This window comes from Stegostoma tigrinum, chromosome 42 (assembly GCF_030684315.1).
Source record: "Stegostoma tigrinum isolate sSteTig4 chromosome 42, sSteTig4.hap1, whole genome shotgun sequence".
In the NCBI taxonomy this organism is placed as follows: Eukaryota; Metazoa; Chordata; class Chondrichthyes; order Orectolobiformes; family Stegostomatidae; genus Stegostoma; species Stegostoma tigrinum.
The window spans coordinates 3,753,176-3,765,562 of NC_081395.1; the positions used below are offsets into that span (position 1 = coordinate 3,753,176).

General features: G+C 48.9%; 1 non-coding gene across 1 annotated transcript; it reads right to left on the reverse strand.

The window, feature by feature from the left end:
- Window positions 1-5,995: 5,995 nt before the first annotated feature.
- On the reverse strand, window positions 5,996-6,077 carry trnas-gcu (transfer RNA serine (anticodon GCU)). The gene has a single exon. It is a non-coding gene; the product is annotated as a tRNA-Ser (tRNA).
- Between the last annotated feature and the right edge of the window lie 6,310 nt (window positions 6,078-12,387).

Sequence of the window (12,387 nt, forward strand, 5' to 3'; positions counted from 1 at the left end):
GAGAGAGACAGCCCTTAATATCAAGGCTGCATTCGACCGAGTGTGGCATCAAGGAGCCCTGGCAAACCTGGAATCAGTGGGTATGAGGGGGCAAACTCTCCGGTGGTTGGAGTCATACCTGACACATGGGAAGGTGGCTGTGGTTGCGGGAGGCCGATCATCTCAGCTCCAGGACACCTCTGCAGGAGTCCCTCAGGGTAATGTCCTCGGCCCAGCCACCTTCAGCTGCTTCATCAACGACCTTCCCTCCATCATAAGGTCAGAAATGGGGATGGTCGCTGATGATTGCACAAGGTTCAGTCCCATTCGTGGCTCCTCAGGCACTGAAGGAGTCCGTGTTCACATGCAACAAGATCTGGACAATACCCAGGCTCGGGCTGGCAAGTGGAAGTGACACTCGCGCCACACAAATGCCAGGCTATGCCCATCACCAATAAGAGACAATCTCACTACCGTCCCTATACATTCAATGGTGTTACCATCACCGAATCCCCCACTATCAACATGCTGGGGGTTCCCATTGACCAGAAACTCAACTGGACTCAACATAAACAAAGCGGCTACAAGAGCGGGCCAGAAGCCAGCAATACTGCGGTGAGTAACTCACCTCCTGACCTCCCAAAGCCTGCCCCACCATCTACAAGGCACAAGTCAGGAGTGGGATGGAATACCCCCCACTTGCCCCTGGATGGGGGCAGCCCCAACAACACTCAAGAAGCTCGACACCATCCAGGACAGAGCAGCCCCCGCTCGATCAACACCACATCCACAAACATCCCACTCCCCCACCACCCACCGACGCTCAGTCGCAGCAGTGTGTACCATCTACAAGACGCCCTGCAGAAATTCACCAAAGACCCTCAGGCAGCACCTTCCAAACCCACCACCCACTTCCATCCAGAAGGACAAGGGGCAGCAGGTACATGGGAACAGCACCCCCTGCACATTCCCCTCCGAGCCCCTGACCAGCCCAACTTGGGAGTATATCCCCGTTCATTCAGTGTCATTGGGTCACAAATCTGGGAATTCCCCCCCTAAGGGGCATTGTGGGTCAATCCATAGCACATGAACTGCATCGGTTCAGGAAGGCAGCTCCCCCCAACCTGCCCATGCAAGATATACTTCCCAGCCAGATACCCACATCCCAGAAATTAATAGAGAAAAAGTTTCAACATCTACTACTTGAGCACACCCTTAGACATAATCAAAAACTTCATAAAGTTTTGGCAAAGATCTGTAGTTCAGGTTGTTGTCTGGCTTGTTTTAGTTCAGGCGTTTTGTCACCGTGCTTGGTAACATCATTAGAAGAGCCTCCGACTAATTTATATTCCAATATAAATTAGAATAACCTCGCTTCTTCGGGGGTTCTGCGATGATGTCTCCTAGCATGGTGACGAAACATCTGAACGAGAACAAGCGAGCTTGGCAAGCAAGTCAACAACCTCACACATATCGAAAACTCTTTCCTGTCCTTTAAACCCACCTTCTGTACCCCCCACCCAACCACGTTTGGCCTTGAGCTGATGCCAAATCTAGGTGTTGATGAGGCCTCTATATCCCATCGGATTGCTAAACTTCCCCACTGTATAGATTATTTTTCACCCCAGTTCTTTCCCCCCACTCTCCTGGGTCTGCAATGGCCCCTGTTTTGTCTTGCTGTGATATACTTCTCTGATATTGGCATTGTCCATACTAACACCAGCTCGGTCCAGACTGCTGCCCTTTCTGAAGAACTCCCACCCCCCACCACATCTTATACCAAGGCTGATCTTGTCAAATTGATATCAATCAGGTGGGTCGTCAGATTCACCGAATATATCCTTGACTGTGTGTAAATACTGACTGGCATACTGCATCAAGCCTTGGCACAGACAGTGAGAGGTCTACAGCACAGGGGAAATATCCCTTCAGTCTGCTCTGGTCCAAAACAGACACCTAACTAGAATCCCATTTCCCAGCACTTGGCTTGCAGCCTGGTGTGTTTCAGCATTGCTGGTGTACATCAAAATCCCTGAGTGAAAAAGGTTTTCCTCATATCCCCTCTAAACTTCCCGCCCCCTTACTTTATATCTATACCACTCAGTCCCTGGTCCCTCTGAGGGGATATGTTCCTTCCTGTCTACCTCATCTGTGCCCCTCATAATGTTATCTATGTCAATCATATCTCCCCCTTCCAACTTAATCTCCTCTGTTCTAAGGAAACCAACTCCAGGCATAGAGACATGCAGTGTGGAAACAGACCCTTCACTCTAACCCATCCATACTGACCAGATAGATGGGTACATGAACAGGATGGGTTTAGAGGGATATGAGCCAAATCCTTCAGAATGGGCACTATCCTGGTCAATCTCTGCACCCTCTCCAGTGCTATCACAACCCTCCTATAATGCAGGTTCCAGAACTGCGCACTCTAGTTGTGGCCTCACCAATGTTTTATACAATCCCACCTACGTCCTCCCATAACCTCAGGCTGTCCTCCTCACCATTTATCACCTACTTTATATCATCTTCAAACAGACTGATCATTCTTCTGACATTGAAGCCGAAACCATTTCTACATACCAGAAGCAGCAAGGGGCCCCCACACTGGTCCACGTGGAACTCCATTGGACACCATGCTTCCAGCTATAAAAACGCCCCTTGGCCATCATTCTCTGCTTTCTGCCACTGAACCAACTCAGGATCCAATTTGCTGAACTCCCTATGGATCCTATGGCTGTTTGCTATCAGTTTCCCAGCCAGGACCTAAGCAAAAGCTTTGCTGGAGTCTATGTACGTCACATCAAAAGCACTGCCCCTCCCCACACCCCCACCCCCGTCTACTCACCTGATCGCTTCTTCAAAAAGATTCAGTCAAGCTGGTCAGACATGGCCTCCCTTTACAAATCCACACTAGGTTGTATGCTTGCTCCGTGAGCCGGAGGGTTTGAGTACAGATATTTGGTCACCCTGCTCGCTAACACTGTCAGTGCATCTCCTGTGAAGCATTGGCGTTCTGTCCTGCTTGTTATTTCTATGTCTCAACTCGCTGGGGTGCTTGGTATCACTTCCAGTTCTGTTTCAGTGCTTTGTAAATCGGCTCCAGCTCAATGTGTTTGTTGATGGAGCTCCGGTCAGAATACCAGGCTTCCAGGAATTCCCAGCGTGTCTCTGTGTGGCTTGTGCTATTATGGATGTGTTGTCCCAGTCCAAGTAATGTCCTTCTTTGTCAATGTATACACAGGCCAACCTGGAAGAAAACTGACAATAAGGATACACAGACACCATCTAGCCACCAAGAGACATGACTAGTTCTCACTGGTCTCAATAAACACAGACAAAGGAGGACATGAATTTGAAGAAGCGTCTAGGCCCGAAACGTCAGCCTTCCTGCTCCTCTGATGCTGCTTGGCCTGCTGTGTTCATCCAGCTCTACACCTTGTTATCTCAGATTCTCCAGCGTCTGCAGTTCCTACTATCTCAGAGTTCAGAACCTTCTCTCTTGGGCTATGCTAACTTCTTTAAGTATCATGGGGCAGGCAGGAAATTGTATTCCACATCAGCCCTTCAGTCACACAAGCTTTTGACTATATCATAGAATCCCTACAGTGTGGAAGCAGGCCATTCAGCCCATTAACTCCACACTACCCTCCACACAGCATCCAAACTCCCCTAACCTGTAACCCTGCATTTACCATGGCTAACCCACCTATCCTGCACAGCATGGGTGATTTAGCATGGCCAATCCACCCTAACCTGAACTTCTTTGGAGTTTGGGAAGAAATTGGAGGAAGCCCCTGTAGATGTGGGGAGAATGTACAAACCCCACACAGACAACCACCTGATGTTAGAGTCGAACTCAGGTCCTTGGCAAGAGGCAGCAGTGTTAACCACTGAGCCAACCCCACTGAGACAGATCCTGCCATTCCCCTGCTATCCAGGCTGAATGGGGAAAGGGCTCCTGTCGATGATCCCTGAAGTACCCCGATCTGTCTGCTTACACTCACACTCTTCCATTTCCCTGAGTTCCCATCGATGCGGACAAAAAAAAAGGATGCTCCAGCTGGCATTCCATAAACATTATCCCATGCATTGTCCTGAACCTTTGTATGGCATACAGATCAATGGAGTGATAGCATAGCAATGCGCTCCTCACACCCTATTCACAACCTGGTACAGCTATGGAACCTGGATTTTATGGAACAGATGACCAGGAGGGAATCACAGACTGGAATCTAACTGCGGGATTCGGGATGGTTTATATACAGAATAACGGATACCCCGGGAGGGAGTTACAAATAGTTACAGGAACAGCATTGTGAAGGTGCCTGTGATGTAGATTGACGTTAGGGTCAGCGGCCACTAGGTGGTGATGTGGGGCGCCACGGGACGGCCTAGACTCAGAGGAATGCAGCCTCCCTTTAATCCGGGCTGCGCTGGAGATGGAGTGATTGACAGGGACTGAATGCAGAGCAGGGGAAGGGAGGGGACAGTGTTAACTCTTTGTGCTATTTGGAGATGTCAGGACTAGGGGGCGCGGCCTAATGATCAAAATCAAATGTTGCAGAACCCAGGCAACATTTACACACTCAAAAGATAGTGTCATTTTGGAACTCTTCCAAAAAAAAGGACATTGTTGTTGCAAAAATTATTGATCTTAAATCTGAGATTTTTCTTTACTTAAAGGATGTTGCGGATCTGAAGTTAGGCCTGACAGGATAACCATGAAGTTCAATGGCCTGTAGCTCATTTCATCTATGTTCAGCTCAGCCATAACACAGTTTCGGCTGCCCCCTAAAAAAAACAACAGCCGAAATACGGGTAGCAGGAACTGCCGAAGCTGCAGAATCTGAGATAACAAACAAGGTGTAGAGCTGGATGAACACAGCGGGCCAAGCAGCATCAGGGGAGCAGGAAGGCTGACATTTTCAAGGGTAGACCCTTCTTCAGAAATCTTCCGACCCTTTATGGGGAAGGGTTCAGACCCGAAACGTCAGGCTTCCTGCTCCTCTGATGCTGCTTGGCCCGCTGTGTTCATGTATAACCGTATATATACGGTTATACAGCCGTAATAAACCTGTCCAGAATAGAGATCAGAGATAATGGGAACTGCAGATGCTGGAGATTCCAAGATAATAAAATGTGAGGCTGGATGAACACAGCAGGCCAAGCAGCATCTCAGGAGCACAAAAGCTGACATTTCGGGCCTAGACCCTTCATCAGAGAGGGGGATGGGGTGAGGGTTCTGGAATAAATAGGGAGAGAGGGGGAGGCGGACCGAAGATGGAGAGAAAAGAAGATAGGTGGGGAGGAGAGTATAGGTGGGGAGGTAGGGAGGGGATAGGTCAGTCCAGGGAAGACGGACAGGTCAAGGAGGTGGGATAGTGTTTTTTTTCCATTCAGAGGCAGTATTCATACTCATGTGGAACACAAAAAAACGTACAGTCCCGACTAATAGGGCGGAAAGATCTGAACTTGATCAGTTTAAACGATTCCCTCATTTAGACATTAATTTCGCGCCCTCAAACGTCCTGCACACAGACACATTCACTCAGTTTTCCTTTCAAACCCACTACCATGACAATGACAACTGAAATGGTCGCATTTTTTGAGGCCGTTCGGCCGCATCGATAACAAACAGACACTGAAATCTCAAACCCCAGTCGCTGGAAAAGGTCGGCAGCGGCGGAAACCCCGAAGACATAGTGAAGCGAACGCCCGAAAGCACTGAGGCAGGCGGATCAAGTGCTGGAAAACGAATAGGCAGAGATGCTCGACAACCGGCGTAGACCCAATTGCCTGGAGGTCCTCTTTCCAAACAAAACTGGGTGATTTTCTTTTCCCCAACGCCCACAGTTCTCTGCTTTGGTTTTAAAGCACCTCACGTCTCTTATGGTTTCAGAATTGCTCCCTGGGTTTATTTATCATGTTTTAAAAGATTCACAGAAACCCCCATTAAAACGAAAGCAAACGTCTTGTCGGGCGGGAGGGGTGTAGAACGAAGTATGAAAAAGACCGACGAGGATGGGATTCGAACCCACGCGTGCAGAGCACAATGGATTAGCAGTCCATCGCCTTAACCACTCGGCCACCTCGTCCGGTAGAGTCACGCACGCTCAGGGTTTCATGAGCGCGATACCTGGTTACATTGTTACTGTGACTCCTGGAATTGATACATTTGTTGCAACGTTCGATACATTGTCTCAACGTTCCATCCACCTTCTCAGGCGCCCCTTCCCCGAAATGAAACGCTCCAGATTTCTTCAAAAGCCCTAGATATTTTCCCAACTCGCCTGATGAACTCTCAGCACCCCTTAAATCTATCGAGAATCGAGAGATTGGAACCCTTCCTTTGCCCCAGCGATTTTGTTATTCTTTCTCTCTCTCCCTCCCTTTCTTTTGCTAAAAGATACAACGAATCCGATTCCACGCTTCCAATTTAAAGACTTGGTTTGAATTCTTTCCACTTCTACTTTTGTGTCAAAGTGGGAATTGCGCCCCCGCCTCCCAATTTAGCGGGAGAAGTGCACCCGCCATCCTAGAAAACTTGAGACGTGGCGGGGCGTTCGCAGGCCGTTCGGCCGTCCCAATGGCGGTTACCCCCACAGGGCTCGGGATCAGGGTTTAGAAGGGCATCCTATCATATACACAGACCCCGCCCCATCACCCTGAAATCGAATGCTGAGTCGCAGAATGGTACAGTGCAGAAGGAGGCCGTTCGGCCCTTAGTAACTGTGCCAGCTCTCTCAATGACTGTCAGTGCTCTTTGTCACTCTACTGCCTGCTCCCTGTAACCCAGCACATTGGTCTTTCTTATTGAACTGTCTCACTCCCTTTTAAAATGGAATTCCACTGAATCAGCCTCCCCTGCACTCTCAGGCTGCGACAGCAGTTTTCCTCAGGTCACTTCTGCCTCTCTTGTGATTTATTTTATGTGTTTTATGAAAGTTTCAACTAGACCACTTCTCAGTCTCCTCTCCCGAAAAGTAAACAGCCTGTCTTCAACACTGAAATCCCTCACTCCCTGGAACAATTCTCAGGAGCAGGAGGAAAGGGGAGCTGAGGGGTATACAATATTTTTCCTGCTGACACCTTGTGATATTTGTTTTTGGCGCTGGGTTAGGGTAAATTGGTTTGACTTACTGTTGTCACATGTATCTAAAACAGTGAAAAGTTTTGTGTTGCTTGCTGTACAGGCAGGCCATACCATACAAAGATAAGAGGGTAATAGAACACAGCGAGGAATACAATGTAATGGCTGCAGAGAGTGTGCACCAAGAGCGAGATCATTAAATTGAAAATGTGAGAGTTCCATTGAGCACTCTAATAACAGCAGGGAGGAATCTGTTCTTGAATCTGTCGGTGCATGTGTTTAAGCTTTTGTATCTCCTGCCTGATGGAAAAAGTTGGAAGAGATTATAACGGGGGTGAGAGCGGCCTAGGGAGATGTTAACCGCCTTTCTGAGGTAGCAAAAAATGTAGACGGAGTCCATGGATGGGAGGTTGGCTTATGTGATGAACTGGGCTGTGTTCACAACTCCCTGTGGTGTCTTCCAGTCCTGTACAGTTGTCGTACCAAGCTGTGATGCACCCAGATAGAATACTTTCGGTGGTGCATCTATGAATATTGGCGAGGCTCCTTACATACACACATTTGAGCTGGTTACTGAGTTAGGGTTTGATTTATTACCGTCACGTGTACCGAGATGCAGTGAAAAGTATTGTTTTCTGTGCTTTGCAGGCAGATTGTACCATACAAAGTGTATCAGGGTAGAAGACAGTGTTACAGCTGCACAAAAGGTGTGGAGAGAGAAATCAGAATGGACATTTGAGAGGTCCATTCAAAAGTCTGATAACAGCGGGGAAGAAGCTGTTCTTGAATCAGACACCACTCACTGCGCTGGTTACTGCTCTCGGGTCTATCTGGTGATTGTTGGCAGAGGATACACCGTCACACAGTATCTATAGAAGAGCCAGTCCTTATACAGCAACAAGTTTTATTGTATGAAAGCAATAAATACAACCTCTTTTAATCAAGCTGAATCAAAGCTTATGGAGCTGGTACAAATCTGTGTCATCCCCCTGAAAGCTCCATTTCAACTCCCTGGCTCTACCCCAGACTGTGTGAGATGCCAGCATTGTGGGTAGACACAATAAGACATGAGCATTAACCCCTGCAGAACCATGACCCTAAGGGAGGGAGAAGCCCCTGGTGGAAACTTTAAGATCTGAGGGGACTGTAACAAGGGCGTTGCAAGGGCGTGAGATAACAAGGTGCAGAGCCGGATGAACACAGATGGCCGAGCAGCATCACAGGAGCAGGAAGGCTGACGTTTTGGGCCTAGACCCTTCTTCAGAAAAGGATAGACCCTTCTTCCCCGCTGTTATCAGACTTTCGAATGGACCTCTCAAATGTTCATTCTGATCTTTCTCTCTCTGCACCTTCTGTGCAGCTGTAACACTGCATTCTGCACTCTGTTCTGCTACCCTGAGGCACTTTGTATGATCTGCCCTTTTCTGAAGAAGCGTCTAGGCCTGAAACATCAGCCTTCCTGCCCCTCTGATGCTGCTTGGCCTGCTGTGTTCATCCAGCTCCACACCTTGCTATCTCAGCTTCTCCAGCATCTGCAGTTCCTACTGTCTCCTACTTGCAAGAGTCTGCTCCCTTATGGTTGGTCTCAAGAATGAAGTGGAGCGGGAGGTGGGCACCGTTTCAGAATAGGGGGGTCTCCTATTGAAGACCAAGTTGAGGAGGATTTTTTTATTTTCTCTGAGGAGGGGGTAAAAGCAGGGAGGATAGGGAGGGGAGAGAGTAGGTGTGGAGATAGGTAGAGAGAGGGGGAGGGATGAGAAGGAGATATGGGAAGGAGTAGGGCTGGGGATCAGGACGGGTGAGGGAGGAGGAGGAAGAGGGAGAGAGAGTGGGAATGGGACAAGAGGAGAGAGGGATCGTTGAGGGTTTAAGAGGGCCAGAGGGATCAGGTGGAGGGAAGCAAGAGGGGGAGAGAGTTTGGGTGAGAGGAGAGAAGGATCAGGTGGATGTGAGAAGGAGAGAAGGAACAGGTTGGGGGGAGAGCATTCAGTGGGGAAGTGGTGGGGGAGAGGGATAGGTGGGAGTTGGGGGGAGAGGAAGAGAATGCTTGTTGGGGAAGGGGTAGAAGAATTGGTGGGGGTGGGGAGAGGGATTGGCAGGGGTGGAGGGGGAGAGTGGGATCAGTGGGGGTAGGGGAAGAGAGGGATCAGTAAGCGTGGGGGGAGACAGGTTCAGTGGGCGTGGGGGCTACAGAAGGTTCAGTGGGGTTGGGTGGGTGAGAGATTGGTGGAGGTAGGGGTGGGAGTGGGGCAGAAGAGAAGAGAGGGCTTAGAGGAGGGGGACAGGGATTAGAGGAGGAGAGGGATCAGAGGCAGTGCGGGGTTGCGTGCATAGGGAGAGAGGTGAGACAGAGACAGAGTTTGTGAGAGAGACACAGAAAGATTGCAGAGAGAGTGAATGTGAGTGAGTGTGACAGAAAGAGGGAATGGGTGAGTGTGAATGAGAGCGTGAGTGTGTGGAGGAAGAGAGTGACTGTGAATGTGAATGTGAGCACGCGTGTCATGGAGAGAGACTGTGTGGGTGTATGGGATAGAGAGACTGTGCGTGTAGGGGAGGGAGAGGGAGAGTGTGCAGGGGATAGAGAGTGTGTGTGAGTGTGGGGGATAGAGAACTGTGAGAGTGTGTGGGGCACAGAGAGCGTGTGGGGGCTAGACAGAGTGTGTGTAGGGGATAGAGACAGTGTGAGTGTGTAAGGGATGGAAAGAGTGTGGATGTAAGGGATAGAGTGAGTGTGGATATAGGGGGTAGAGAGAATGAGAGTGTAGGGGACAAAGACAGTGTGAGTGTGTAAGGGATATAGAGAGTGTGAGAGTGTGGAGGATAGAGAGAGAGTGTGTGTAGGGGTTAGAGAGAGTGGGAGTGTGTAAGGGATAGAGAGAGTGTGTGAGTGTAGGGGATAGAGAGAGTGAGTGTGGGAGATAGAGAGAGTGTAAGGGATAGAGAGAGAGTGTGAGTGTTAGGGATAGAGAGAGAGAGTGTGTGTGAGTGTAAGGGATAGAGAGAGAGAGTGTGAGTGTAAGGGATAGAGAGAGAGAGAGTGGGGGTTAGAGAGAGTGTGTGAGTGTAAGGGATAGAGAGAGAGAGAGAGTGGGGGATAGAGAGAGTGTGTGCGATAGAGAGAGAGTGTGAGAGTGTAAGGGATAGAGAGAGAGTGTGAGTGTAAGGGATAGGGAGAGAGTGTGAGTGTAAGGGATAGAGAGAAAGTGAGTGTGGGGGATGGAGAGAGTATGTGAGATAGAGAGAGTGTGAGAGTGTAAGGGATAGAGAGAGTGTGTGAGTGTAAGGGATAGATAGAGAGAGAGTGTGAGTGTAAGAGATAGAGAGAGAGTGAGTCTGGGGGGAATAGAGAGAGTGTGTGATTGTAAGGGATAGAGAGAGAGAGATTGTGAGTGTAGGGGATTGAGAGAGAGTGTGTCTGAGTGTAAGGGATAGAGAGAGAGAGTGGGGGATAGAGAGAGTGTGTGAGTGTAAGGGATAGAGAGAGAGAGTGTGTGTGAGTGTAAGGGATAGAGAGAGAGAGAGAGAGTGGGGGATAGAGAGATTATGTGAGTGTAAGGGATAGAGAGAGAGAGTGTGTGAGTGTAAGGGATAGAGAGAGAGTGAGAGTGTAAGGGATAGATAGAGAGAGAGAGAGAGTGTGTGAGTGTAAGGGATAGAGAGAGAGTGGGGGATAGAGAGAGTATGTGAGTGTAAGGGGTAGAGAGAGAGAGAGAGTGAGAGTGAGAGTGTAAGGGATAGAGAGGGAGAGAGTGTGAGAGTGTAAGGGATAGAGAGAGAGAGAGTGAGAGTGTCAGGGATAGAGAGAGAGAGAGTGTGAGAGTGTCAGGGATAGAGAGAGAGAGTGTAAGGGATGGAGAGAGAGTGTGTGTGTGTAAGGGATAGAGAGAGAGAGAGTGAGAGTGTAAGGGATAGAGAGAGAGAGTGTGTGTGAGTGTAAGGGATAGAGAGAGAGAGAGATTAAGAGTGTCAGGGATAGAGAGAGAGAGAGTGTGTGTGCAAGTGTAAGGGATAGAGAGAGAGAGAGATTGAGAGTGTAAGGGATAGAGAGAGAGAGAGTGAGAGTGTCAGGGATAGAGAGAGAGAGAGAGTGAGTGAGTGAGTGTAAAGGATAGAGAGAGAGAGATTGAGAGTGTCAGGGATAGAGAGAGAGAGAGAGTGTGAGTGTAAGGGATAGAGAGAGAGAGAGATTAAGAGTGTCAGGGATAGAGAGAGAGTGTGTGTGTGTGTGTGTGTGTGAGTGTAAGGGATAGAGAGAGAGAGAGAGATTGAGAGTGTAAGGGATAGAGAGAGAGAGAGAGTGTGTGAGTGTAAGGGATAGAGAGAGAGAGTGTGGAGAGTGTCAGGGATAGAGAGAGAGAGTGAGTGAGTGTAAGGGATAGAGAGAGAGTGTGTGAGTGTAAGGGATAGAGAGAGAGAGAGTCAGTAAGTGTAAGGGATAGAGAGAGAGAGTGTGGAGAGTGTCAGGGATAGAGAGAGAGTGTGTGAGTGTAAGGGATAGAGAGAGAGAGTGAGAGTGTAAGGGATAGAGAGAGAGAGTGAGTGAGTGTAAGGGATAGAGAGAGAGATTGAGAGTGTAAGGGATAGAGAGAGAGAGTGAGTGAGTGTAAGGGATAGAGAGAGAGAGTGTGGAGAGTGTCAGGGATAGAGAGAGAGTGTGTGAGTGTAAGGGATAGAGAGAGAGAATGAGTGAGTGAGTGTAAGGGATAGAGAGAGAGAGATTGAGAGTGTCAGGGATAGAGAGAGAGAGTGTGTGTGAGTGTAAGGGATAGAGAGAGAGTGTGTGTGTAAGGGATAGAGAGAGACTGTGTGTGAGTGTAAGGGATAGAGAGAGAGAGAGTGTGTGAGTGTAAGGGATAGAGAGAGAGAGATTGAGAGTGTCAGGGATAGAGAGAGAGAGAGAGTGTGTGAGTGTAAGGGATAGAGAGAGAGTGTGTGAGTGTAAGGGATAGAGAGAGAGAGTGTGTGTGAGTGTAAGGGATAGAGAGAGAGAGATTGAGAGTGTCAGGGATAGAGAGAGAGAGTGTGTGAGTGTAAGGGATAGAGAGATAGAGAGTGTGTGAGTGTAAGGGATAGAGAGAGAGAGATTGAGAGTGTCAGGGATAGAGAGAGAGAGTGTGTGAGTGTAAGGGATAGAGAGAGAGAGTGTGTGAGTGTAAGGGATAGAGAGAGAGTGTGTGTGTGTGAGTGTCAGGGATAGAGAGAGAGAGTGTGAGAGTGTCAGGGATAGAGAGAGAGAGTGTCAGGGATAGAGAGAGAGAGAGAGTGTGGAGAGTGTCAGGGATAGAGAGAGAGTGTGTGAGTGTAAGGGATAGAGA